The following is a 14,468-nucleotide window of genomic DNA, read 5'->3' as shown; positions in this document are numbered from 1 at the left end:
ATTTGTCAGACGGTTTCTAATTCTGCATTGCGCTAAAATAGTTGCTTTTTCGCCACAAAAACCAACCTGGCCTTAGAATCACAGTACTATACCAACATTTTGGAGAAATCATTTTTATGTAGCTCGTTGTACATATCATGCCAGTTTTCTGGTGAAATGAACACTAGAGGAGCTACAACAACAACCACTTTTATTTTCTTTCACAAATCACAAGTTAAATGGCAGATTATTAGTTAATAAACACGTTTCATCTTATAACATATAAACATTTTACTATAGTTCATGACCAACTACATTTACAAGCTTGTTCAATTGCAATCAAAACATGCGGTGGCTCAGCTGATAGAGTGTTGCACATGCGATGCAAAGGACCAGGGTATGAGTCCTGAAGAGCACACAAACTGACATGTGAGCTGAAAGTGTCATAAAAGCACCACAAAATGCCGTGGTTGCTTTAGTCACATTTGCTTTTTGTTATAAAACTATCAATTAGGTTTAGGGTAGGGAGGGAGGTAGGTTTTGTTAAAAACCTCATCCATTTGGAAGAAAATGTATCTTGCTTTTAGCGCCACACAGTGGACATTTCACCCCAGAACTGCTACGATAAATGTATGGAACTTGAAACGTGATAAAGTAAGAAGCAATAAAAGTTATCTTCTATGTAAATCTGAGTTTTTGTCTTAACCAGCCACAAGCGTAACAAGCGACAGGACATTGTGTTGGACAATTGGTTTATATTTTTGCCTCATAACCCACAGTAAAATGTCATTGGACCAAAATCCCACCCCACATAACAATTTACTAATTAAATAAATTCTGATTGGCTACTATTGTGTTGCATAGTGGATTATTTTCGCTATGGACAGACAGAAGTTACTTGGAATATTGTCACGTCACAGCTGTTTAGGTGTTCGTTGTTTCCAGTACACTGTCCCTCTATGACAAAGAACATGGTGTTCCTTTATTTCAGGAGGACAGGCTGTTTTAGCAACAAAGACCCTTTGCAACAGATTATGGTGACTCCCTGTGTAGGGGACATTTCAGAAAACATAATCAGCTTTGCTGATATTTGGAATGCCATTATATGCCAAAAGTGTTTTCGTTTATTACACTACTATATGAAAACCCTGGCTGGCCTTGCTAACTGGAAAATTCTCAGTGGTTTTTCCTGGACATATTATTACCTGCATATATTTAATAGTCTTACAATTCCTGATCTATTTCTGCATTTTGATTCCAGCAAGCATAACTAGTTCTTAGATACAACAAGGGCACTCTGTGAGATACAATCATAATGCCCCATCCACATTAATACTAAAAAATTAGAAATAGTTCACAGAAAAGTGAAAATTCAGTCATTACTTGTTGTTCCACACCAGTATGCTGTAATTTTTTTCCATGGAACACAAAAATACATTTTTTGAAGAATCTTCATGCATGTCTTTTCAATACAACCACAAGTACTTAGTGATCACGACTGTAAAGCTCCAAAAAAAATAAAAATAAATAAAATTAAAAAAAAAACACATGGCGTGCTATATTCAAACGCAAATTGTAAAAGTATAATAAAAGTAGTCCATACATTTCATGCATTATGTTCAAAGTCTTCCGAAAAAATACGTCAGCTTTGTGTAAGGAACAGACCAAAATTTTTATTGTTCACAGAAAATCTCCTCTGATGCAGATCTCAGGTGACTCTCTCTCTCTCTCTCTCTCTCTCTCTCTCTCTCTCTCTCTCTATATCTATATAGTATATTTCAAAAATATATTTTAGTCAATATTAAATATTTATATTAAAATACTAATTTCAGTAATGGCGCAGCAGTCTCTGAATGGATGTGCAGAAAACACTGGAGCAATTGCGATATGTAAAGACTTTATGGATCAGAATTTCTGTAAAAAATAACAATAATAATAAAACAACATAAATAAAGAAAACATTAATGTCAAAAATGTTAATTTATTCAAATATTATTTAATTTCATAATCATGCCATATATAATATTTCAAAAAAATATTTTAATGTCAACATTAAATATTTATATTAATATATTAATTTCAATAATGACGCAGCAGTCTCTGAATGGATGTGCAGAAAACACTGGAACAATTGCATAAACTATGTATAGACTCTGTGAATCATAATTTCTGTAAAAATAAGAATATAAATAATAATAAAACAAAATAAATAAATAAAACATTAATGTCAGTAATGTTAATTTATTCAAATATTATTTAATTTCATAATCATGTCATATTATATAATATTTCAAAAATATATTTTAATGTCAATATTAAATATTTATATTACAATACTAATTTCAATAATTATGCATTGGTCTCTGAATGGATATGCAGAAAACACTGGAGCAATTGCATAAAATATGTATAGACTCTGTGGATCAAACTTTCTGTTAAAAAATAATAATAAAACAAAATAAATAAATAAAGAGAGACTAGCCACTTGAATACATGCCGCCAGAGGAAGCCAGGACTGATATGACCTTACCAAGCGAAGTCTGTCCGCTGCCAGGGCTTCCTCCCCTGTAAATGTTACTGCTTTCCCTGGAGTATAATGAGGCGGATTAGATTGAGTTTCATTGCTAAGTTGCTTGACTGCAAAGCTGTTGTGCTGGCTGTGAGACGGAGGTGAACGGAGTGGAAGAACTAATTGTTTGAGGGTGTGAGAGATGGATGTAATCTAACTACATGTCCCTGTGCTCTTATGTTCCCTCAAAAAAAAAAAAAAAAGAAAAAAAAGTTATCAGTCTGAAGGGGTGAGTCAAAAGCAAATTTTCTTTATGCTGAGATAAAGTTTATTCCATTGAATCTGAACACAGATACCCCATCTTCTATGCCACTAAAGTAAATGTATGCTATGTACATGCTCATGCTGTAAATATGCTTGATTAAACATTTAATTTAATAATTAAAATGTTTATTAGCAATTAGCAATTAGTTACTAGCAATTACCCTGTACAACAAAGAGTAGTGATGCAGTTTTTGTTAAACATGTGTTAAGCAGTTTATGCCCACGATTAGACCTGGTATTAACATCTGTTTCGGATGATCCCATCCACGTGGACATTAGTTTACAGTATACAAGTGTAAAAGGGGTCCGATTCGTTTTGTGATTGCATATGAACACACTGCATTTGCAGTGTAAATGCTAATCTGTCCTGATGAGTCCCGGCTGTTAGATGAGTTCCTCTCAAGAGCCTCTCTCCCCAGTGTCTATTTTAATTTAAGAAGAAGAGCATCTTTCTTTAATAACACATCCATGTACACTAATGCAAATTATTAGGAAAGTCACCACCACTGTAATAATGCTATACAATAAAAACAAATAAAAAAAATAAAAAAATAGATACTGTAATAATGCTATTAAATAAAAAATAAAATAAATAAATAGATTGCTTCACCAAGATCAACAATTGGCTTGCAGTGTAGTAGTTATTTTGTTGATTTTAATGGGAGCAATGAAAATGTTGGTTATGCAACCTTCAGTGTCATCTGGGTGTAAAACACACCCTTTTTTATTTACAGTATGTTTCATCCAGGATTCATCACTAGTTCTCTATATTTACAAATTAAATTGCACAAGCTTTCCTTAAGATTTGTATGATGGCTGGTCATGTGGTATTAGCTGAACAACATTATCTGACAGCAGTGAAGACATATGGTGACGTCTGGTGGCCTGCAGAGCCATCCAGGTGCTTGTGTCCAGGTAAGAATGAACGGAACTATTGGGGTGAACTCTGAAATAGACAAATGAGACAGAACAAACAGAAGACATGACAAATGCACTAAAACCAATATAAAGGACTATTCACAAAAGTATTCAGCTCCAAAGGGATTAATAAGATATTGGCTTTTTGGTCATGTACCTGGAATTAGCTTTTAAGCTATAGATATTGCTTTTAAATTTGTAAACTTTACATCTATATCAGTTGAGTGACACATTCAAAGTCATGGTGTGACTATATAACCTAATATTTGTAAATAGTAGGATGTTTTTTATAATTATTCAACCCCTATTGCATGTAGCTGTTTCTTAAACAAGTAATTGTTTTAAAACAAAATTAAATCATCAATCTGCAATGGTACTTATTTAAGTTTTAAAATGTAAGTTTAGCGTTGTAAGCAAAAATGGATTTCTATGCAAAAAATACAATTAAATATAAGCTGTCTCAAAAGCTAATAGAGGAGATTATTTCATTACACAAGAAAGGTCATGGATAAAAGTACATTTCCAAGGCACTTCAATTTCCAATAGACAAAGTTGGCAGCACCATTCATACAATTTTAAAATATGGTACAACAGCAAACTTCTTGGGGTGTGGAAGAAAGCAAAACTTCACCAAGGGAAATGTTGACTTGAATATTCAAGAAGTAATTAGGAAAGACCTGTGGAGTCCTGGAAGAAGGTTTTATAGACGTACGACACTAAACTGAAAATGAGTTTTAGACCCATGGGTCAGCAGTACGTCTGGAGTAAGAAGACAAGGTGATGACAAGAATGACACCATCCCCACAGTCAAGCATGGAGGTGGGTCAGTCCTGTTATGGGGGTGTTTTGCGGCTGCAGAAAACGGCTATCCTGACTATGTGACAGACACCATGGATTCTTTCAGGTATCAGGCCATTTTGGCATGAAAAATGTGATGCCTTCAGTGTGTAAATTGAAGGTCGGTGATCACTGGACTTTCCAGCAAGACAATAACACCAAGGATACATCCAAGTTGTCCAAAATCTGGTTCAGGGACTGGTCGTGGAATGTCCTTAAATGGCCCTTTCAGTCCATCATTAAAATCCCATTGCAAACCTTTGTTGGGATTTCAAGGAAGCAGTGGCAGCACAGAAACCAAAGAATGTCAATGAGCTGGAAACTTTTGCTCATGTGTAAAAATTCTAATAGAGAGGTGTCCAAAGCCTGAGAACACGCCTGAAACATGTATTTGATGTTATTAAGGGTAAAGGATGCTCCACAAATGATTGACTTTGGGGGTTGAATATTTTTTACATAACATTTGGGGAGATAATTAATTATTTTGTATTTTAAAATTTGGGTAAATTGAACTCTTTGTTCTCAAAATCACTCAAATGTGTTTTAAAAACGTACTTTGACTGTTTACTGAGGTTTTAGTTGATGTGTTTTAATTCACATCACCAGAACGTATTGCTGGTCAGGGGGGTTGAATAATTTTGATTGCAAATGCATATATATATATATATATATATATATATATATATATATATATATATATATATATATATAAAATTGTTCAGTCATTATAGATTGAATCATTTTTATTTGGGGGCTATTTTCAGAAAATATTGATGTATGCGATTCGATTAATTAATCGACATTATGAGTGATGACCACTGATCTATAATATTTCTATATCAGTAGTGATGATGCAAACAAATAGCTGAATCAGAGTTTTGGATTTATACATTGGACTGATTCACAAAACTGAATCGAAGTCTAACGCCATGCTTGCTATTTAAAGGGGTCATGATGACATGCCTTTTTTATTATTTTAATATATTCCTTGAGGTTCATTTATAATATGAGTAAAGTTTTTTGCCCCCCCAAAAAATAAAAAATAAAATAAATAAATCATATATTTGTAAAACATGATCATTTTCCACCCTCATTCTGACCCTCTGCCAGAAACTTACAATGACCTCTTATACTGTCAAAACATCAAGGAAAATGTATTTCCTCATTTCATAATCCCTTTAAGTTTAAATCAGTGATGCTACAAAAAAATCTGGATAATGCATCAGATTTTAGGCAATCTGCATCAGACCCGGTGTAAACAGGCCTAAAAAGGCATTTTGGACTTTATAAGGCAATTCAAAAATGACTTCATATTAATGAAAAGGGCATCTTAATCACAGATAGAGAAATCATCTTTTCAGCCGAAATCTCATGGTTTCTGGTTCTGATTAGGAGAGCTGAACATGCACTAATGCATCCAAACACTTTATCCACCCACCATTGGATGAGTAATGACAGAAGCAGCATCTGGATTTCAGATGATGAATGACTCACACTATATTCATTCCCAAAAAACCCCTTCTCCTTATGTTACCTTGGATATGAGTGTCGGCCTTGGCAATCCCAGCCAATCACAGAGCTGATTCCTGTGTGTCCGCACTGTGGCAATGTCACTTTCCCTAAGAGAAAAAAACAAAACAACCATAAAAGCTCATTGGTAGCTCATGCTCAGTGTAAGAGAGTTTCGGAGCAATTGATGAAATTGTCACTTGCCATATAGGGCCAGTGTTGCGTTGTCACTACATTTTGTGTTTGTTGATCATATATGTGAATTTTTTATTTATCTCGCAAACATAAACATTTAAAAATAGTTAGAAATAGGCCGATAATAGGTTTAACCAATATTTTTAACCGATATTTACACTTACACTTTTCCACTTAATGGATTTTTGGTTCTTTAACCTCATGTGACCCCGCGACCACATTGTATTTTGACTTCACTATACGCAATATTACGCTGTATTCTATATGCATAATTTCAATTAATTTCATAATTTCAATATGCTATACGCATAATTTCAACTCAATACTGTTCACAACACTCTACACTGTCATTGAAGGGTTAAACTTTTGCCGCACTGAGTCACGTGACACAACAGCATGACTTTGATTTCCATGAAGAGCTTCTACGTGCGCAGCACCAACAAAAGTGCTTCTGGTAAGAAGCCTCTTTAAGTTTTTTAATTGAACCCTGTTTGGGTGTAAAGAGTAGCACCTCTAGTTCTGTTTGATATGCCACTTTAAAAAATTTATTCATTTATCGAATTTTTCATTTTTTGCTGATAAACATGATGTCCACATATGTGGAAAATGGGACATTATTCAATCAAAAGTAAAAAAACAAAAAAAAAACATATTAGTTATTTTGAATAACTTTCAACATTAACACATCTGAGGGTTTCGAACTGTTCTGAGACCAGTGCAGACAAACAGCACACTGGAGGTTAAGTCATTCACTAAATAGGGAGCAAGGGAGCATACTATAGCTTTCTAAGTGCATTCACTCCTAAAATCTAACCAAATGTTCAGTTTCAGGCTGCAGATGATATTTGCACCACTAAACATGTTTGGCAGACATGGGACAATGGAATTTTATAATGCAAAATTCTATCTAAACATGGTTGGCAGTGACTGGATGATGCTGGCCATTACTTTGAATAATAATTATTTATTCAGCTTTACAGAAAATCAGTTGTAATGTCTGTAACGTCTCAAAACTTTCTATAGCTTGGTATTATTTAAAATTTCACAACTTAGTTCCGCTGTCCACATATGTGGACATTGATTTTTAGGAAAACTACAGTATTTGCTCTAGATTTTTATTTTTTATTTTTGCTTGTTTATTAGGTGCTAATAGTTACAAATGAAAAAGGTACATGGAAAATGCACACAGCAGTCATGCTCAGGTCTCAAGAGGTTAATAGAGTTAGAGTAGGGTTTAGAGTAGGACACAAAATACTTTATATTTCAAATAATAATTACGTTTGAACAAGTGTATATTGCAGCTAAAACTAGTAAAATATTCTTTGTAGACTGTTCAGTATTAGTTTTGTAAAGCAGTTCACCAGAGGAAAGTGATTGGTTAAATTGTTGAAGTGTCTAAAAGCAAAACAAGAATTAAAAATCGGTTATGCATATCGGTTATTGGACACTTAAACATAAAAATGATCAATATCGTATCTGTCATCAAAATCTATATCGGTCTATCTCTACTTTTGATAGTCTTGGATCAGCATCAGCATCAGTTAGAATGGTTGAAAATTATTAACAAATCAGCACAAACAAATGTGTTGCATTTCTTACATTTATCTAATGTTACATTTTAGCTGTATACAGGGGTCCCACTCTTTTTGACCAATGAATTAAAAATAACAATAATAATAATAATAATTTAATTATTATAATTCACAGTATTTTGCTAATGGACCATTCAGATTCATTGAAAAGAACTGACTCAACACTCACAAAACAACATCACTATGACTTGAGAGCAATTTTACTCTACAAATAGCCAATATGTAGCTATTTCATTTGCATAACAAGAAAAATGTTCACTACTGACTTTTCCATATTTTTTATTTTATTGTATAAAACACAATTTTACAATTCCCTGATATTTCCAGGTACTTTGGGAAACCTTAATTAGCTATTATTGTGAAAGAAAACCTAATATATAATGTTTTGTTCATAAAGAAATGCAATATTAAATGAGAAATAAAAATAGCAAATATATTATTCTGCTGTGTATAAAAAAAGTGAAATACACCAGGCAAGCAAATGAAATCCTTACAGTTAAGCCCTGTCATCTGCCCCTCCATTCTCCAATAAGCCCTGTCTCAACACTCACCAATTAGTGTCACTAAGCAAGGCCATAACATCAGCCAGCACTTGATCATCGTCTATGACTTCATCATAGGTCAAGAGCATCTCATACACCTGGCTGGCAGTCATCTTTCTGATCTTCAGACCCAAGAGAAAAGAAAGACACAGAACAGACTCGATGATGTCAGAATTACATTCAGGATACAAACTAAGTAGTGGCTAGAGTATGTCTGGGGTGAAGTCTTATACATGTATGTTCTCCCTACAGACTGTCATAGACCTAATCAGCTCATGTATAGAGTAAGAGAGTGGATGCTCACAACAGGGAAGGGGTGACAGAGCAACATCAGCAGCTGCACTAAGACATTCTTCCTCACATCACCCTGAAACTGCACCATTCCACAGAACCTAATGCGAGGAGAGGAAATATCAATCTCAATGTTTTAAACCTTCTAAAATATTACATATACATATGATATAACTAACCAATTACTTTTATTTATCCTTATAGATTAGAATGTGTATATGTGTGCACATACAAAGTGCTGGAAATGTCACAGCACTTACACAGCTATACATGACAACAACTACTGCACATCTTGGGACTACTTAATTTCCTCCTTACATAGCAACAGCAGCTCTACACCAAATTGATGACTGAAACAAGAGAGATGTTATCAGACATACACACTTCATCTTCCTGTTTCAACACATGACTTGGCTGTGCTCATCCTCAGTTCTCTGTGTGAGTGCTCTCTGTGTATTTCTGCCATGATATCATGTCTCCTGCTGAGCTCTGGATGCTTTGTGTATCTGCGCCAAGGGAGGCAATTATGGACACAGGGCTTTCCCACGCTCTCCTCACTGCTGAAGAGTTCAAAGCAGCCGTATGCAAGGATTTGGTCCATCATCTTCAGTAAAGGGACAGAGACCCTGTGGAGGAACAATAAGTCAAGTACCAAATCAAAATACTGTCACTCATGTAACTGAAGCTGACAGCAATGAAAGCATTCACTTTAAAAAGTTAGTCACCCAAAAATGAAAATTCTCTCATTTACTCACCCTCATGATATCCCAGATGTGTTTGACTTTCTTTCTTGACCAGAACACATTTGAAGAAAAATAGAAAAATATCTTAGCTCAGTAGGTCCTTAAAATGCAAGTGGATGGAGATTTCTCTTTTGAAGCTCCAAAAATCATAGACAGTCAGCATAAACATCATCCATACAACTAAATTAATGTCTTCTAAAGTGAATCATAGCTTCCGGTCAGCAGCAGTATGCGTGTTCACATCAGAAGAGAGCTGAGTTCATGCGGTCTCTCGTGTGACATATTCGAGTTGGCATGTCACAGATGTAATTTCACATTTTTGTCTCGGTTGAGACATCCAGGATAAGCACACAAATGGACCATTGTGAAAAACATACAGAAACAAATACAGATTTAAACCAAAACCAACGAAGCTTCTGTACAGCGCTGCTCTTCCATTTGTGTCACATGTGCGCCAGTTCTCGCATGAACACACCAGCGCAATTATGTCACACGCGCATACCGCTGCTGAACAGAAGTGACGCTTTATTGTTAAAAAGTACTTAAATATTGATATTTTTCACACCAAAAGCAATTGTATCGCTTTAGAAGACATTAATTTAACCGCTAGTGTCGTATGGATGACTTTTATGCTGACTGTCTGTGATTTTTGGAGCTTCAAAGGTCTGATCACCATCCACTTGCATTTTAAGGACCTTCTGAGCTGAGATATTTTTCTATTTTTCTTCAAATGTGTTCTGCTGGAGAAAGTCATACACACCTGGGATGGCATGAGGGTGAGTAAATTATGAGAGAATTTTTGGGTGAACTATCCCTTTAATAATGTAAAACTTCAACTCCAAAGTTAATTGAAACAAATACTTTCCAGGGCAGTAATGACTAATAAAGAGCTTGAAATGCATCCACATAAACCCTCACAGTAGGGTTGTACAGTATGATGGTAAAGTGCTGTAAAAAAGTAAATAGACCCCATGAAAACTTTTCTCCTTGTTTAACATATATGGGCATACCGATACTGGAACTTTATTTGGACAGTAATGATGGGTGAAGGTGATGTAATTTAACAAATAACAATAAAAATATGACTTGGAAATCTCTTATGCAACTAAAAGAGTTATAAAAATGTAATTGTTTTATGTGACTCCTACATTTAGTAGCTGTTTTGTAGGCATTTTCTTTCATTATTTTCAGTATGTAACATCGACTAGGAGACATTACTGTCCATTCTTCCATGCAGTAATAACTGTGATATTGAAGGGGTAATTTCATGAGTTTGCCAGGCAAGAATGCAGGAGGTGAGCACAGTAAACATTAAAAACATGTTTTGGAGAAAAGAAAAAGTCCTGTCTTTGATACATGCATTGCAGAAAGCAATAAAAGACTCATTCACATCACATCTTGTTCTAAGTGAATTTAAATGAGTTCAAGAACTAAGGCCTCTGGATGCTCAGAAAGTAATTCAAATAATGAGATATTCAATATTTCTTCATAAAGTTGGACAGTTTTTACACTATTTTTGTTGCTTTGTACTTTGTAAGAGAAATCATTACAGAGGCAAAAATAATCGGACCTGTCATTGCAAAGACAGACTTTGCATATATGCATATTGGTAAAAGTTAAAATAGTCTTAACTTTGAGCTCCGCGTTTACAACGATTACCCGAAGTGCAACGCTGCACTGGGTACAACACTAAATCTGACGCTTCACTCCATAGACTACACTGTATTCGGTAACACCAAGTCAATGAGTTATGTGGAAGTCCCTTTATTGTTTATATGTCAGAAGTTGTAAATACATTTTCTAGTGGAATTTCAGTGCCTACGGAATATGTTTCGTAACATAATGCTTTAATGAAAATCGGTGTCCTCACAAATATCTTTAATATGTACAGTGCTATGAAAAATTATTTGCCCACATCCTGATTTCTTCTGTTTTTGTGTATATCTCATACTAAATTGTTTCAACAATTCAAACAAAATCTAACATAAAACAAAAGTAGTCTGACTAAACATAAAATACAGTTTTTAAATGATAATGTTATTTATTGAAGCAAAAAAGTTATCCAATGCCAACTGGGCCTGTGTGAAAAAGTATTTACTTCCTTAACTAAATCCCCAATTCTGTGTAACTTTATTCATAATGGGGTTCAGCTGGACTAGACACACCCAGACCTGATTACTGCCAGCCCTGTTCAATCAAATCAACATATAAATAGAACTTATTCAGCAGCATGAAATTGGCTAAAAGGTCTCACCCAGTAGCACACTTTGCCAAGGTCGAAAGAAATTCCAGAAACGAGGAAAAAGGTGATTGAAATACATCAGTCTGGAAAGGATTACAAAGCTATTTCAAAGGCTCTGAGATACCAAAGAACCAAAGTGAGAGCCATTATCTCCAAATGGAGAAAACTTGGCACAGTAGTGAACCTTCCCAGAAGTGGCTGACCTTCCAAACTTCCTCCAAGAGCACAGCGATGGCTCATCCAGGAAGTCACAAAAAAAAAAAAAAGAAAGAGTCTACAGTATATAGATATCACAATTTAAAATTACTCAGATTTTGGTCATGCCCAGCCTTGCATCATTGCATCTGTGTGACATTGCCATCTGTTGTGTAACCGTGCTGTGTTTAGCAGTGCAGCTGTACCTGTCATTGCGCAAGTTATCTCCGAAGACGCATAACAGTGTGTCTCCAAACTGCTTCAGTTCTGTGGCATCCTGTTGAATGCTCTTCAAGTACTCAAAGACTGAGAGGAGAAATGCACCAACAGACATACACACACACACACACACACACAAAAAAAAAACACATGGTGTTTTCACTAGAAATATTTGGCCATTTTGTATAACTGTTGGCTTTCCCATTCGCCACCCCCCCCCCAAAAAAAACAATTATATATATATATATATATATATATATATATATATATATATATATATATATATAAATACAAAAAGTGAAAACAGATATTGTTATTGAGTAAATATTGTGTAAAACAAGTATTCATTTCAGCAATTTTGTAAATGCCTCATTTGCTGTCATTAAAATGCACTAAATATATCAGGGTTCCCAGATCTTTTGAAGAAAATATTTTCTATGATTTTTACATTTCCAGTTTCCAGACTTTTCCAGTTGCTTGTGGTTACTGGATACATATTTTTAAACATCAAGCCACTGTTTAAAAAATAAATAAATAAATAAATAAACTAAAATATATATATTAAGTATATATATAAAATACAAATATTATACATATACACTAAAAATTTGACTTAAAATTTTAAATATAAAATTTATTAATTTCCATGACCTTTCCAGGCTTGGAAATCACAATTCTCTAATTCCATGATACAGTATTTTCAGGTTTCTTATAACATGGTATCTATACACTGCAATTATGTTGGCCACCCTGCTCTTTAAATATTGATATCGGTAAAGGCAATTAAACTGAATCGGCCGATGACAATTTTTCACTTTTTGGAGCTTTTGGAGCAGACCTGACTCTGTATGAGTTTAGTAAGAAAGCTGGTTTGAAAGATGTAGACTTGAAATCAGGGCTCTGTGAGCTCAGCTTGCATTGAATCAAGTGTGAATACAGCTTCAGTTTCAGTATGAGTCAGTGAAGAAATGGTTCTTGCTAACATAACTTATGAGACAGCAGGTTCCTGTAAGTTCTGAGTGAAAACAGGAAATAATAATCAGAAAAAGCAGCACTTTCAAACAAATTCATTAGCATAACGGAATTACCCAGCAGACTCACATTTATCGCAAACTTTTCCCATGTAGTAGTTTAACACATGGTTGTGTGTAAAGGCTCAGATAAAGTATCATTAAGCACAGTATCAGTCCATGGTCTGCTGTGCGCTCTCATAGAGAAGCCCTGTACACTGTTCTCCATCATTCAGCAGTTAGTCTGCGAGAACCGCTCATACTGTATAACCAGCAGTTTTGGCTCAGAGAGATTACACTGTTCCAGGCTGAAGGTGAGAGCGTAACCTCTACCGTGGGTCCCATCAAAAAAGAGAGAGAGACAGAGAGAGAGAAATGGCAAAACTCTGCATGGTCTAACAGAGGAGTGGTTTATATGGCCAGTTGGCAGATAAGTTGACATTTATTGAGCTCAAAGTTCCTATTAAAGGCCTTCAACTTATTTTTTCTTCATCTACAAATACTGATGGCTATAAATAACAAAAGCTTGAAGATGATGTCCCAACAGCCACTGGAGCAGAGCCTAACACACTAAGGGTTTAAAAGTGAAAGAGAATGGAGGGATGGAGAGAAAATTAAGAGAAAGAGTGAGTGTGAGAAGAAAGAAAAAAATCTATTCACAAAAATAATTGTTTTGACCCATTCAGAATAATCAAACTGATAAAAAGATTTGACTTAATTGATTTGTTCACGAATCGGACATCATATCATCGAACTGCATGCAGTTTACATTTGCAGATGTGTTATCGCAAAAGTAAAAAAAAAAAAAAAAACATTCTGGAGAAATGTATCGGAGTCAAATTATTAATTTTTACTTCTGCTGAACACAAATGAAGATTTTTGGTACAAATGAATGGGTACCAAAAATGTTTAAGCTCCAGAAGCACATAAAAGCAGTATTAAAGTAATCCATACAACTCCAGTGGTTTAATCCATGTCTTCAGAAGCGATATGATAGGTGTGGGTGAGAAACAGATCAATATTTAAGTAATTTTTTACTATAAATCTCCACTTTTACTTTCACATTCATCGTATTTTGTTTTTGGCAATTCACATTCTTCGTGCATATCACCACCTACTGGTCAGGGCTGGTCAAAGGTGGAGATTTATAGTAAAAAGGACTTAAATATTAACCACTGGAGTCGTATGGATTACTTTTATGCTGCCTTTATGTGATTTTTGGAGCTTCAAAGTTCTGTTCACAATTCACTTGCATTGTTTGGACCTACAGAGCAGAAATATTCTTATAAAAACCTTCATTTGTGTTCTGCAGACGAAAGAAAGTCATACACATCTGAGGTGACATGACGGTAAGTAAATGATG

The 14,468-nt window shown here is 34.7% G+C and overlaps 1 pseudogene; it reads right to left on the bottom strand.

Moving 5' to 3' along the window:
- Nucleotides 1-1,540: 1,540 nt before the first annotated feature.
- Nucleotides 1,541-14,468, bottom strand: part of LOC127450608 (tubulin-specific chaperone D-like) — a 79,361-nt pseudogene continuing 66,433 nt past the window's right edge.

This window comes from Myxocyprinus asiaticus, chromosome 13 (genome assembly GCF_019703515.2).
Source record: "Myxocyprinus asiaticus isolate MX2 ecotype Aquarium Trade chromosome 13, UBuf_Myxa_2, whole genome shotgun sequence".
Taxonomy (NCBI): Eukaryota; Metazoa; Chordata; class Actinopteri; order Cypriniformes; family Catostomidae; genus Myxocyprinus; species Myxocyprinus asiaticus.
This window is presented reverse-complemented; position numbering and strand designations above follow the sequence as displayed.